The sequence below is a fragment of the Danio rerio genome, chromosome 18, assembly GCF_052040795.2.
Source record: "Danio rerio strain M-AB ecotype USA chromosome 18, GRCz13ab, whole genome shotgun sequence".
NCBI classification, from domain to species: Eukaryota; Metazoa; Chordata; class Actinopteri; order Cypriniformes; family Danionidae; genus Danio; species Danio rerio.
The window spans coordinates 435,906-449,773 of NC_141038.1; the positions used below are offsets into that span (position 1 = coordinate 435,906).

Here is a 13,868-nt window from a genome sequence, read left to right on the forward strand (position 1 = left end):
ATCAGACCAATCACTGAAGACTGGGTCATTATCAGACCGATCACTGAAAACTCGGTCATCATCAGACCGATCACTGAAGACTGGGTCATTATCAGAATGATCATTGAAGACTGGGTCATTATCAGACCGATCACTGAAGACTGGGTCATTATCAGACCGATCACTGAAGACTGGGTCATTATCAGACCAATCACTGAAGACTGGGTCATTATCAGACCAATCACTGAAGACTGGGTCATTATCAGACCGATCACTGAAGACTGGGTCATTATCAGACCAATCACTGAAGACTGGGTCATTATCAGACCGATCAATGAAGACTGGGTCATTATCAGACCGATCACTGAGGACTGGGTCATTATCAGACCGATCAGTGAAGACTGGGTCATTATCAGACCGATCACTGAAGACTGGGTCATTATCAGACCGATCAATGAAGACTGGGTCATTATCAGAATGATCATTGAAGACTGGGTCATTATCAGACCGATCACTGAAGACTGGGTCATTATCAGACCGATCAGTGAAGACTGGGTCATTATCAGACCGATCACTGAGGACTGGGTCATTATCAGAATGATCACTGAAGACTGGGTCATCATCAGACCGATCACTGAAGACTGTCTCATTATCAGACCGATCACTGAAGACTGGGTCATTATCAGACCAATCACTGAAGACTGGGTCATTATCAGACCAATCACTGAAGACTGGGTCATTATCAGACCAATCACTGAAGACTGGGTCATTATCAGACCGATCACTGAAGACTGGGTCATTATCAGACCAATCACTGAAGACTGGGTCATTATCAGACCAATCACTGAAGACTGGGTCATTATCAGACCGATCACTGAAGACTGGGTCATTATCAGACCAATCACTGAAGACTGGGTCATTATCAGACCGATCAATGAAGACTGGGTCATTATCAGACCGATCACTGAGGACTGGGTCATTATCAGACCGATCAGTGAAGACTGGGTCATTATCAGACCGATCACTGAAGACTGGGTCATTATCAGACCGATCACTGAAGACTGGGTCATTATCAGAATGATCATTGAAGACTGGGTCATTATCAGACCGATCACTGAAGACTGGGTCATTATCAGACCAATCACTGAAGACTGGGTCATTATCAGACCGATCACTGAAGACTGGGTCATTATCAGAATGATCATTGAAGACTGGGTCATTATCAGACCGATCACTGAAGACTGGGTCATTATCAGACCGATCACTGAGGACTGGGTCATTATCAGACCGATCACTGAAGACTGGGTCATTATCAGACCGATCACTGAGGACTGGGTAATTATCTGACCAATCACTGAACACTGGGTCATTATCAGACTGATGACATTAGACTGGCTCATCATCGGACCAATCACAGCCGATTATCACCATGCTAAGTAGTGGTGTGGAAAAGGATTAGGTGATCCGCATGTTTGGCAGTCACTGAGCAGAGAAGGGAAAAATAAAAGCAGATTATAAGTGAACAGTTTTTGAGGCGGTATGCGTGATGACCTGCTGACTCCCAAAACTAACATATGAACTTATGCTGATAATCCAGAATAAGGGCACTTTAAGTGTCTCAGTGTTTCTCTTTTCCTCTATTAAATGTCTCACTGTGACTGTGACAGTACTTTATATATTTCAGTGTTGAATATTTGCTCTCTTAAAGGGACAGTTCACCCCAAAATGTAAATCGTCACCATATCTTCATCCTCCACATGTTCCAAACCTGTAAGAGTAAATATTCTGAATAATGCTGGAAATAACAGCCCATAGTAGTAGTTTGTTTTCCAGCATTCTCCAGAATCTCTTGTTTTGTCTCCAGCCAGTTGAGTGTGAGTAATGGATGAGGAAATGTTCATTTGGGGTGAGCTGTCTCTTCAAATGCTCTGTTCCTGCTTTAAATGTCAGTTTTCCTCTCGCTGTTGCTTCTTCATCAGTGGTAAACATCGCTGGTCTACATCTGAATCCAGTTCAGGCATTATATCTGCTCTGGCTCTGGTTTTCTGCAGTCTCCAGGCATTTTCTTGGTGTTTTCCAGGATGAGTTGGGCTCACACAATACTGAACACTGCAGAGTTTCTGACTGGATCTCATCGATGTCAACAGATAGAAATGTTTCCTCATCTCTGTTCCGAGCTGACGGCTCTGTTCATTATGCTGTCCTAATTACAGACGATTATATGGTTAGTTTAGGGTGAAGTGCTGCGCTGCATCTGCTGAATGAACAAATGTGGCTGTGTTTTGTGCGACCGCAGAATGGGACTGCTCTTTTCTAAATCAGTTTCATCCTGATGCTGCTGGATGTCCCAGAACTGATGGACTCCGTAAACAATCCCAGCAGTCACCGGAGTTTATGCTGGAGATGGGCAGACAGAGAGACATGCACATGCTATACTCGTGTAGGCTTCTGCCAGTGTGAATTATTCTTGCTGCAATTAATTGTTGAAGCTTTTATCACTGCATATGGTAAAACATGGTATACTGTATCATCACGGTATACTGTATCATCACGGTATGCTGTATCATCACGGTATGCTGTATCATCACGGTATACTGTATCATCACGGTATACTGTATCATCACGGTATGCTGTATCATCACGGTATGCTGTATCATCACGGTATACTGTATCATCACGGTATGCTGTATCATCACGGTATGCTGTATCATCACGGTATGCTGTATCATCACGGTATACTGTATTATTGTGCTACACTGTATAATCACAGTATACTATATTATCACGGTAGACAGTGTTATCACAGAATCCTGTATTATGGCAGTATACTATATTATCATGGCATGTGGTATTATATGGTATTATCGCATTATACGGTATTATCATATTATATGGTATCATGGTATATGGTGTTTTCATGTTATACGATATTATCACAGTATTACAATTGTATAGAGTATTATCGCATTATACGGTATCGCGTTATATGGTATTACCACTGCATACAGCATTATCGCGTTTTACGGTTTTATTGTGTTATATAGTATTATCATGTTATATGGTATTAATACGGTATATGGTATAATCACGTCATATGATATTATCATGGTATTATAACTGTATACCGTATTATCACGTTATATGGTATTATCTCTGTAGAGTTTTATTGTGTTATACGATATTATGTTATATAGTATTATCACGGTATATGTTATTTACTCTGTATAGAGTATTATAGTGTTATATGGTACTGTCATGTTATATGGTACAATGTTATACGATATTATCACGATATTATAACTGTATAGAGTATCATCGTGTTATACAGTATTATCGTGTTATAAGGTATTATCACGGTATATGGTATTATAACTGTATAGAGTATCATCGTGTTATGCAGTATTATCGTGTTATAAGGTATTATCACGGTATATGGTATTATAACTGTATAGAGTATTATCGCGTTATACGGTTTTGCGTTATGCGGTATTATGGTATCACTGTATGGAGTATTATCGTGTTATACTGTATCATCATATTATACGGTATCATCATATTATATGGTATTATCATGCTATATGGTATTATCACATTATACAATATTATCACAGTATTTTAACTGTATAGGGTATTATTGCATTATACGTTACTATTGTGTTATACGGTATCATCATATTACACGGCATCATCATGTTATATGGTATTATGGTATATAGTATTATCACGTTATACAATATTTTCACGATATTATAACTGTATAGAGTATTATAGCATTATACAGTATTATAATATTATACGGTATCATCATGTTATACGGTATCATCATGTTATACGGTATTATCACAGTATTTTAACTGCAACGGGTATTATTGCATTATACGGTATTATCGTGTTATACGGTATTGTCATGTTTTACAGTATTGTCATGTTACATGGTATTATAACTGTATAGAATATTTCCGTGTTATACAGTATTATCATGTTAAATTGTTTTATCATATACGATATTATCACAGTATTTTAACTATATAGAGTTTCATCACGTTATACGGTATTTTCACGGTATATGGTATTATAACTGTATAGAGAGGCCGCTGTGCGTGCTTTTTTGCATGTTGAACGTCTCTCGCGAGCGCCGTTCTCACGTAAACCCACAAGAGGCCGCTGTGGAACGGCGGTCCATCCAACTGGCTGAATGATTGACTGGGCGACCAGCCGATCGGCAGACCCACCCTTCTCCTCCTTCCCTAAACTCAAGCAGTTTTACCGATTGACCCGTCCCCCGCTTACTTCCCTAAACCTAACCAACAATTTACAAAAAAAAAAAGCCATCCATGAAAAGAAAAGCACTTGTCACATTTTCGCAAATGACCACATTCTCACCCTGTTGTTTACTCGTTTACTTTATTTTTTAAATTCTGTTTTTGTCTTACCTGATGTTGTGATGAGTCAGAAGGCATTGAATCCATTTGCAAGCTTTATTAAGAGCACACATACAAACAAACACAAAGGGGCAATCCAGGAGAAGAACGTGGGACAGGCAAAAGTTCAAAGGCAGGCAGATATCTTACTGGTCAGAATAACAGGCTGGAGATCAGGGGCAGGCAGATGTCTTTCGTAATCGTAGAACAAGCACAGGGTCAGAAACACAGATCAGTCCGAAGCAGGGAGTATGGAACGCTCAGAAATGACAGCCAGGCAAATCAAGACTTCGCAACGACCCGGAGCGTGAGTGTGGTATATATACACGAGAGCTGATGAGTTGCACCTGGACCGTAATCAGTGCCAGGTAGCAGGGCTTATGGGATTTTGAGTCCGTGAGTCGAATCAGAATTCTGGCGATGGTTCCCTCTGGTGGTGCACAAGAGGGTTGGCATCGCCCTCATTTACAACAGAACCCCCCTCCTGCGAGCGGCTCCTGAAGCGAGAAGGCACCTGACGCCGGGGTCTACCGCGCTGTCGGGGGGCTGGTTTCTCTGGGAACCTTTGATGAAACTCTTCCGTGAGAGTTGGGTCTAGAATATCTCTAGCATTCACCCAGGACCGTTCCTCTGGACCGTACCCTTCCCAGTCCACCAGATATTGGAGGGCGCCACCCCGACGTCGAGAGTCCAGCACTTCTCGAACGAGGTAAGCTTCCTCGCCCTCGATCATGACAGGTGGAGGGGTCCTGGTTTCCGATTCCTCCTCAACCGCCTCCTCTCGTGGACCACCAGCGGGTTTGAGTAATGACATGTGGAAAGTAGAAGAAATACGATAATGATTAGGCAAGGCTAAGCGAAAAGACACTGGAGTAATCTGGCGTACAATTTTGAATGGCCCTACATACCTGGGACTGAGTTTGCGGCAGGGCAATCTCAGACGAAGGTCTCGTGTCGACAACCACACCCACTGCCCCGGTTGATACGTGGGTCCCTGGCGTCGGTGACGGTTCGCCTGAATCTCTCTCCTCCTGACTGCCCTCATGAGATGTCTGTGAGCCTGGTTCCAGACATCCTCACTCCGCTGCAGCCAATCCGTGACAGCAGGTAACTCAGTGGGTTCTCCGGACCATGGAAACAGGGGTGGTTGGTAGCCAAGAATACATTTGAATGGCGTAATACCCGTGGCTGGCTTTATTAATGAATTTTGTGCATATTCTGCCCACATCAGATAGCGACTCCAGTCGTGCTGTTGCTGATGACAGTAGGAACGTAGAAATCGAATGACTTCTTGATTCATACGTTCAGTTTGGCCGTTGGATTGAGGATGGTACCCTGAGGTGAGACTAACATTAATATTTAGATTTTTACAGAGAGCGGACCATACCCGGGAAGTAAATTGGGATCCCCTGTCTGAGACGATATCATCAGGTAAGCCAAACATTCGAAATACATGATTGCACAGGGCTTCTGCGGTTTCAAAGGCAGAGGGCAATTTGGGCAACGGTATTAGGCGACAAGCCTTGGAGAAACGATCAACCACCGTGAGAATGACTGTGTTGTTCTGGGAAACAGGGAGATCCGTAATGAAGTCCACCGCTATATGGGACCAGGGCCGTTGCGGAACCGGTAGCGGTTGTAACAGGCCAGCAGGGGTTTGGTGAGATGCCTTCGTGCTTTGGCAAATTTTACATTTCTGAACATAATTAATTACATCCTTCGTGAGGGACGGCCACCAGAAACGGGCTTTGACTAACTCCAAAGTTGCAGTGATGCCTGGATGCCCCGAACTGGGAGTGTCATGAATATGGGTCAGTAATCTGGTACGTATGTTATTGGGTACAAAAATCAGGTGATTCGGACAGTCTACTGGAGGGTTGTTTTCTCGGTTGGCCTCTTGGATCTCGGTAAGTATGTCCCACTGTACTGGAGCCACTAGTAAGTTCGTAGGAATAATGGTTTCATCACTAATTGGGGTTTTATCCTCTGATAGCCTGGATAGTGCATCTGCCTTACTGTTTTTACTCCCTGGTCTATAGGTGACAATGAAGTCGAATCTGGTGAAGAACAAAGCCCAACGAGCTTGTCTGGGATTTAGACGTTTGGCTGAGCGAAGATATTCCAGATTCTTGTGGTCAGTTAATATGGTGAATTGCTGACTAGCCCCCTCCAGCCAGTGTCTCCATTCTTCCAGGGCTAATTTCATTGCCAGTAATTCGCGATTTCCCACATCATAGTTTCGTTCTGCGCTGGTCAATTTACGGGAGAAGAAGGCACATGGATACATTTTGGATGGTTGACCCTGACGTTGAGATAACACAGCACCGACTCCTGTGTTGGATGCATCCACTTCCACAATGAAAGGTAGGTCTGGGTTGGGATGACGGAGAATAGGAGCTGTGGTGAATTGAGTCTTCAGATCGCTAAATGCTTGGCGTGCTTCAGAGGACCAGGATAGTTTGTGGGAATTTCGTTTGGTCATGGCTGTTAATGGTGCGGCTATTGAACTAAAGCCTCTGATAAACCGTCTATAGAAGTTGGCAAAACCTAGAAATCGCTGCAACTCCTTGAGATTCTGGGGTAACGGCCATCGTTGAACTGCCTGTACCTTCGTATAATCCATGGTAATCCCTTCTGCACTGATGACGTATCCCAAAAAGGCGATCTGTGTCTGGTGAAATTCACACTTCTCTAATTTGGCGTACAGACGATGTTGAATCATGCGTTGCAACACCATACGTACATGTTCAACATGTTCCTTCATCGTGTTTGAATATATGAGGATGTCGTCGATGTAAATGATGACCCAGCGATCCAGCATATCCCGAAAGACATCGTTCATAAAAGATTGGAACACGGATGGACAGTTTGACAGGCCGAAGGGCATTACCGTGTACTCATAGTGCCCCCTAGTGGTGGAAAACGCGGTCTTCCACTCGTCACCAGCACGGATTCTGACAAGGTTATATGCACTGCGAAGATCAAGCTTGGTATAATATCTAGCCTTTCTTAATTGTTCCAGGGCAGGAGGTACGAGGGGTAATGGATAGCGGAATTTTACGGTGATTTCATTGAGCCCTCGGTAATCAATACAGGGACGTAAACTGCCGTCTTTCTTCTTTACAAAGAAGAATCCAGCTGAAGCAGGAGATGTAGAAGGTCGGATGAAACCCTTGGCCAATTCCTCGTCGATATATTCAGACATTGCCTTGTGCTCAGGTTGTGACAGAGGGAATATTCGACCCGTTGGAGGACTTGAACCTGGAATTAACTCAATAGCACAATCACTTGGTCGATGTGGGGGAAGTTGAGTAGCTTTTTGTTTGCTAAAAGCTTCATGTAAGTCATGGTACTCAATGGGGATTAGTTCATCAACGAGTTCAGGTAACACATTGGTGGTTCGTAATGGAATTTTGTGAATGGGCTGGATGCACTGTTTCATGCATGACTCACTCCACTGCAATATCTGTCCGTCCCTCCAGGAGATATGAGGATCATGTCGCCTTAACCAGGGCAGTCCCAACACCAGTGGATGATTAACTGAATCAATAATGTAGAATTGCATTTCTTCAATGTGTAGAACACCAACTTGTAACTGTAGCTTATTCGTAATCATACGGATGCGTCCTTCACCCACAGGACGACCGTCTAGTGCTTCCACTGCAAGACAGGAATCATATGAGCTGAGAGATAGTTCGTGACATAAAGCAAATTTCTTAGATATAAAGTTTCCGGCAGATCCAGAGTCGACAAGAGCCGTAGTATTAATCATTCTTTTATCAAATTTAATAATCACAGGAATCAGTACACTGAAAAGTGCAGGAACATGGGAAGGACTCACCGATTGAACTGGTGTCTGAGGTCGTACGCTGCAGGTGGATTTCCTGTGCCCTGATTGACCGCAGTACAGGCATAGATGATTTTGCAATCGATGCATTCTTTCTTCATGGGTGAGACGGGTGAAACCCAGTTGCATGGGTTCATCAGGGGGCGTGTCACTTGAAACATGGAGCTGTGTGCGAGGATTTCTACGGCTGCGAATCAGATGATCAAGACGGATGGTAAGTTCAATGAGTTCGTTCAATTTCTTTCCTTCGTCACGGCAAGCCAATTCAGATTGTAGATTGGTATTCAGACCCCGTCTGAATAGTGTCTTCAGTGTATCCTCAACCCAGTTAGTTTGAGCGGCGAGAGTGCGAAATGACAGGGCGTATTCTGCAGCTGTGTTACGCCCCTGTGTAAGAGAAAGTAACTGCTCACCGGGGCTTCTCCCATCTGCTGGGTGCTCGAACACTTCCCGAAATTGCTTGAGAAAAGTTTCAAATGTGGGATAGTTACATTTCTCCTCCTTCCATATCGCTGTAGCCCATTCCAGCGCTTTCCCCGTTAACAGGTTGCATACAAAAGCCACCCGACTAGAATCAGTGGGATATAATGCAGGTTGTTGGTTAACAAATAGTTTGCATTGCAATAAGAAGCCTTTGCAGCGAGAAGGTGACCCATCAAACTTTTCAGGAAAAGCTAATCGGGGACTTACGGTAGCCGGAGCATTGGAGACATGCGTTGGTTGAGAAGCTGTCATGGTAGCAGGCGGGGTAACTGCAGGATTCGGATGACGGAGTTGCTGCATAGCTCTCACCAGTTCCTCCGTGAGAGAAGTTAGATGGGTGAGTTGTTGATGATGGGTGGCTAACTGAGTGGCTTGAGCGGAAAGTTCAGTCGAGACTTGTGCTAAAGCTGCTGGATTCTGTAGTGGCGAAGTCTTCTGTTGTGATGAGTCAGAAGGCATTGAATCCATTTGCAAGCTTTATTAAGAGCACACATACAAACAAACACAAAGGGGCAATCCAGGAGAAGAACGTGGGACAGGCAAAAGTTCAAAGGCAGGCAGATATCTTACTGGTCAGAATAACAGGCTGGAGATCAGGGGCAGGCAGATGTCTTTCGTAATCGTAGAACAAGCACAGGGTCAGAAACACAGATCAGTCCGAAGCAGGGAGTATGGAACGCTCAGAAATGACAGCCAGGCAAATCAAGACTTCGCAACGACCCGGAGCGTGAGTGTGGTATATATACACGAGAGCTGATGAGTTGCACCTGGACCGTAATCAGTGCCAGGTAGCAGGGCTTATGGGATTTTGAGTCCGTGAGTCGAATCAGAATTCTGGCGATGGTTCCCTCTGGTGGTGCACAAGAGGGTTGGCATCGCCCTCATTTACAACACCTGATTTCTGGAACCGCTCTTTTCCCTGGACTTAAACCCGGTCGTTGTTGTCAGCGCCATTCTGCATCATCAAGTCCGCCGACGTACACGACGAGATAACCGGACAAACTGGTTGCGACAGGAAAGCCCTTCACATGGAGGTTAGCGGTCAGCCGGGAAGTGCGGAAGGGAACGGCATCACACCGCCCAGTAGCTATCGCTTAAAAATAATGAAATGCAGCCATACGGCCACGTAATTTGTGGTCTACAGAAACGTCCGCGGGACTACGTTTCGAGAATGAGCCTGGGTTGAGAGTTTTTGTCGTGCGATATATTGCCGCAGAAATAGTAGTGATGAGCGATATTATTGTCAGTTTGATATAATTTTATGCCACTGATTATATAACACACAACAGCAGAACAACAATAGTCATAAGCACATTCAAGCAACAACGATTTTAATTCGTAAGGTTACTTCGATCCTGTCATTTGATTTCAATATATATCTATTTTATATATATATTGATTTATGCATGTAAAATGGCTGTAACGTTATCTGTGAATATACATCACAGCGCCAGAAATGTTTGAGGTTATGATAAGTTGATGTATTAATTTTTGTGACAGGCATTGTAAAGTAAGTACAGAGTATTATCACTGTATATGGTGTTATTATATTATACGGTATTATCATGGTTCATACATGGTTCAGGATCGGTAGAGCTATGCATAGATGGATTTGCTCTTCAGTGTTTGGACTCTCAGTAATGATTTAAATCACTGAACTGAGCTAAACTGAACTGAACTTAAACACTAAAAGCTGAATACCCTGATCCAGTTACTATGACCATCTATGTGAAGCGGCTTTGACACAATCTACATTGTAAAACAAATAAAGCTGAATTGAATTAAATTGAACATCATGGTACTCTGTGTTTGGTATGGTCACGGTTTGCAGTATGTTTTCACATGGCGCTGCTGATGAACCCGTGAGGCTTTATTCTGAGATAATATCCTCCTGGATCTACTTTATCTCCATCATGTTGAGTCTGGTCGTATACCTGCACTGACGTCTGTTTACTGTGGAGAACACCTCTGCAGTGTGATGTCAGTAAACAGAGGGGCTGATGGAAGTGTGTGTTGTGCTTCTGGACCCTCACCTGCTCTGCGGCTTTAAGGTCAGGCTATTCTGAGCCTCCGCTTTCCACATTCCCTGATAATTGGTGAGCTCGTGGGATCAGGGCTGTTCGTGATGAGCCACGCTTTATTTAGCCACGGCTGCGCTGCTGATCTCTGGACGGACGCGAGCTGAGAAACACCGCACACATGAGGGGCAATCTGCAGTACAGTACAGTGGAGCTGCTGAGGAGCAGTGCTGGGCCTGCTGTACTGTGAGCAGATCCAGTAACCCAGTGTCAGATTATTCTGTCTGTTTTAACAGGAAACTCTCGTCATTTACACTCATTATTTCTGAACACAACTCTATAATTGTTACCGGTCCAGAAAATGCTCCTTGATTTGAGAATTTGGAGATCTTTGGACTGAAACAGGACATCTCTGCGAGCAGCATGTGTGTGACAGCAGTACAGTGAAATGAGGAGTGCGTGAGTCTTCATCATCATCATCATCATCATCCTCAGCGCTGCTCTTTCATCAGTGTGTCAGAGACTGCAGGAGATTTACAGTTCAGCAGTCCACCATCAGCTCTGAAGACCAGCAACACACTACAGACAGGTCAACATCACACACGCACACACACGCACACACACACACACACACACGCACGCACGCACACACACACACACACACACACAGACACACACAGGGAGAGAGAGTGTCTTTTAGTGTGTGTGTGTGTGTGTGTGTGTTTGTGTGTGTGTGTTTGTGTCCTCCAGCAGGGTTAGTCTCGTCTTGCCTCCGCTGACTCTGAGATGAAAAGCAGAGTGTTCGCCTCATTCACTGCATTACTACTGTTCAATTATGATTTACAAGAGTGTGTGTGTGTGTTTGTGTGTGTGTGTGTGTGTGTGTGTGTGTGTGTGTGTGTGTGTGTGTGTGTGTGTGTCTGTGTGTGTGTGTGTGTGTGTGTGTGAGAGAGAGCTCTGGGAAACCTCACGCAACAGCCAAACTAGAACAGAACCAGTGTGTGTGAACGTGTCTGAATCATCTTCTGTCCACACACAGCTTCAGCTCATCAGCAACACACACACACACACACACACACCAGACGCCTGCGAACTGAATAATTCCTGAAGTGTGTTTGAAGGTCATGATGATCCCAAACACGCAAAACCCTGAAGAACACGCAGCGCTGGTCACCACACACACGCAAACACACACACACACATAAGCTCACATATGCACACAAGCTCACACGCTCACACACACACACATGCACATAAATATGTTTACACACACACACGAAAGCATATATACAAACACACTTTCACAAACACAAACACTGACAAATATGCACTTATACAAACACACACACACACACACACACAAACACACACAGAGAAAGAGACAGACAGACAGTGGCTTCCAGCCAGGAGTTTTACCTGTTCACCATCTGAACACTGCGCTAGAGCCGTGTGTGTGTGTGTGTGTGTGTGTGTGTGTGTGTGTGTGTGTGTGTGTTCTTGTTTTTATATCCCGGTGGGGACTTAAACCTGACTGCACACAGCCTCATGGGGACTCATGTCACCGTGGGGACCTAAATTGAGGTCCCCACGGGCAAAGCCTCACTAGACCCTCCCAAATAGTGTTAGGACACACCCCATGCATTTTCTCTAATGTCCTCTTGGGGATCATTTTCAAGAGAATATTCTGTGTGACTGTGTATCTATGCGCCCCTGGGGGTCACACAGAATATTGCAGTCCCCACCACGTCATTGTTCTGGAAAAGTGTGTCACTTTGTCTCCACTCTATAGCGCCCCCTTACTTGTCTTCAATTATTACATTAACTGTTGATGGACCAGCATAAAAACTATTTAATACATTATATTACAAGGCATCAACTGATTAGAATATATTAGATATGTTAAAAATTATGCTCTTTATTCAATTTATTGTAGATCTAACAACAGATTCCAAATATCCATTATGTGTTCAGGATATAAATATCCATTATTGATAAATAAATCAAAAGGAGTATAGCCAGTATTTCACTCTTGTATTAATACATTACCAGTTAAGGTTAAAATATTTTAGTGTGGTTTATTGTAATACTCAGTTCATATGCAATGGTATTACTCTATGCATCTATATTTAAAAAACTAAAGTTTGGCTTTGCCTAGATTAGCCTACATTTTATTAAAATAAACACAGGGTTTATTTCTTCCTTCAGACTTTAATGAGAAAATCACTATTGACTGTAAATGAGAACACAGAGAAGAGACTTGTGTCCTTATGGAGACCTATAGCCAGGTTAGCTTGGAAGAATAAATGATGCGAGAACACAGAACATAAACAGAATATACCTGGCCCGGCTGAACCATGTTACTAATAAACATGGGTCAAAAAATTAAGTTTTGACCTACTGTTAGGTTGAATTGGTCGGCTACAGTAGGCTACATCTGTCTTTGTGAAGTTTAAGCATGTGAACAATGTGAAATAAATAGATCTGAATAAAGTTTAAAAACCTGTTCCAGCATCAAGACAGGGCTGCCATAGGGAATGAGCAAGTATAGGGGCAATGGCTGATTCAAGCATGCTATAGTGTCTGCGTTACACAAGGAGCAGCAAAAAGGCCAAAGTGCAGGACCGGTCATCACAGTACACAAGTTTTAGCTTAGTCCTTTTAGCAGAGCTGTCAATGGATATAGCATCTGCTTCAAGAGGGCCAGTACTTCTTACATCAGGTGCCTGGACATGATGGGCTTCTGCCATAAACATAGCAGCACATTGACTTCTGTGATTCCAAATGTTAAATGTCTACAGGGACCAAATCGTTATGGTTTTTTACCCTCACAAGGGTTACATAAATCCTGGAAATAATGAACAATGTCTCTTTATCACAATAGTCTATGGGAATTTACATGTACAGTAGATTTACATACATAAAACATTTTATTTCTAAGTTAAGGATTTCTGTATATTCTTTCAAGAATTATGGGAGTATTAAATTATGGAAGACACTTTTATGCCATCCTAAAGGTGGATCTAGCTTAAGAGAAGGCAGTAGCAACAGAAGTGCTGACATGGTTTCAGACCTTGTTTAGAACATTACAACTAAGTGTGAAAAGAGAGATAGTTTGCTTTC

At 43.4% G+C, this 13,868-nt stretch overlaps 1 long non-coding RNA gene across 2 annotated transcripts in view; it reads left to right on the top strand.

Moving 5' to 3' along the window:
• The window catches only part of LOC147832698 (uncharacterized), a 71,025-nt gene that overhangs the window by 35,742 nt on the left and 21,415 nt on the right, over nucleotides 1-13,868 (top strand). The gene's annotated exons all lie outside the window — the stretch shown is intronic.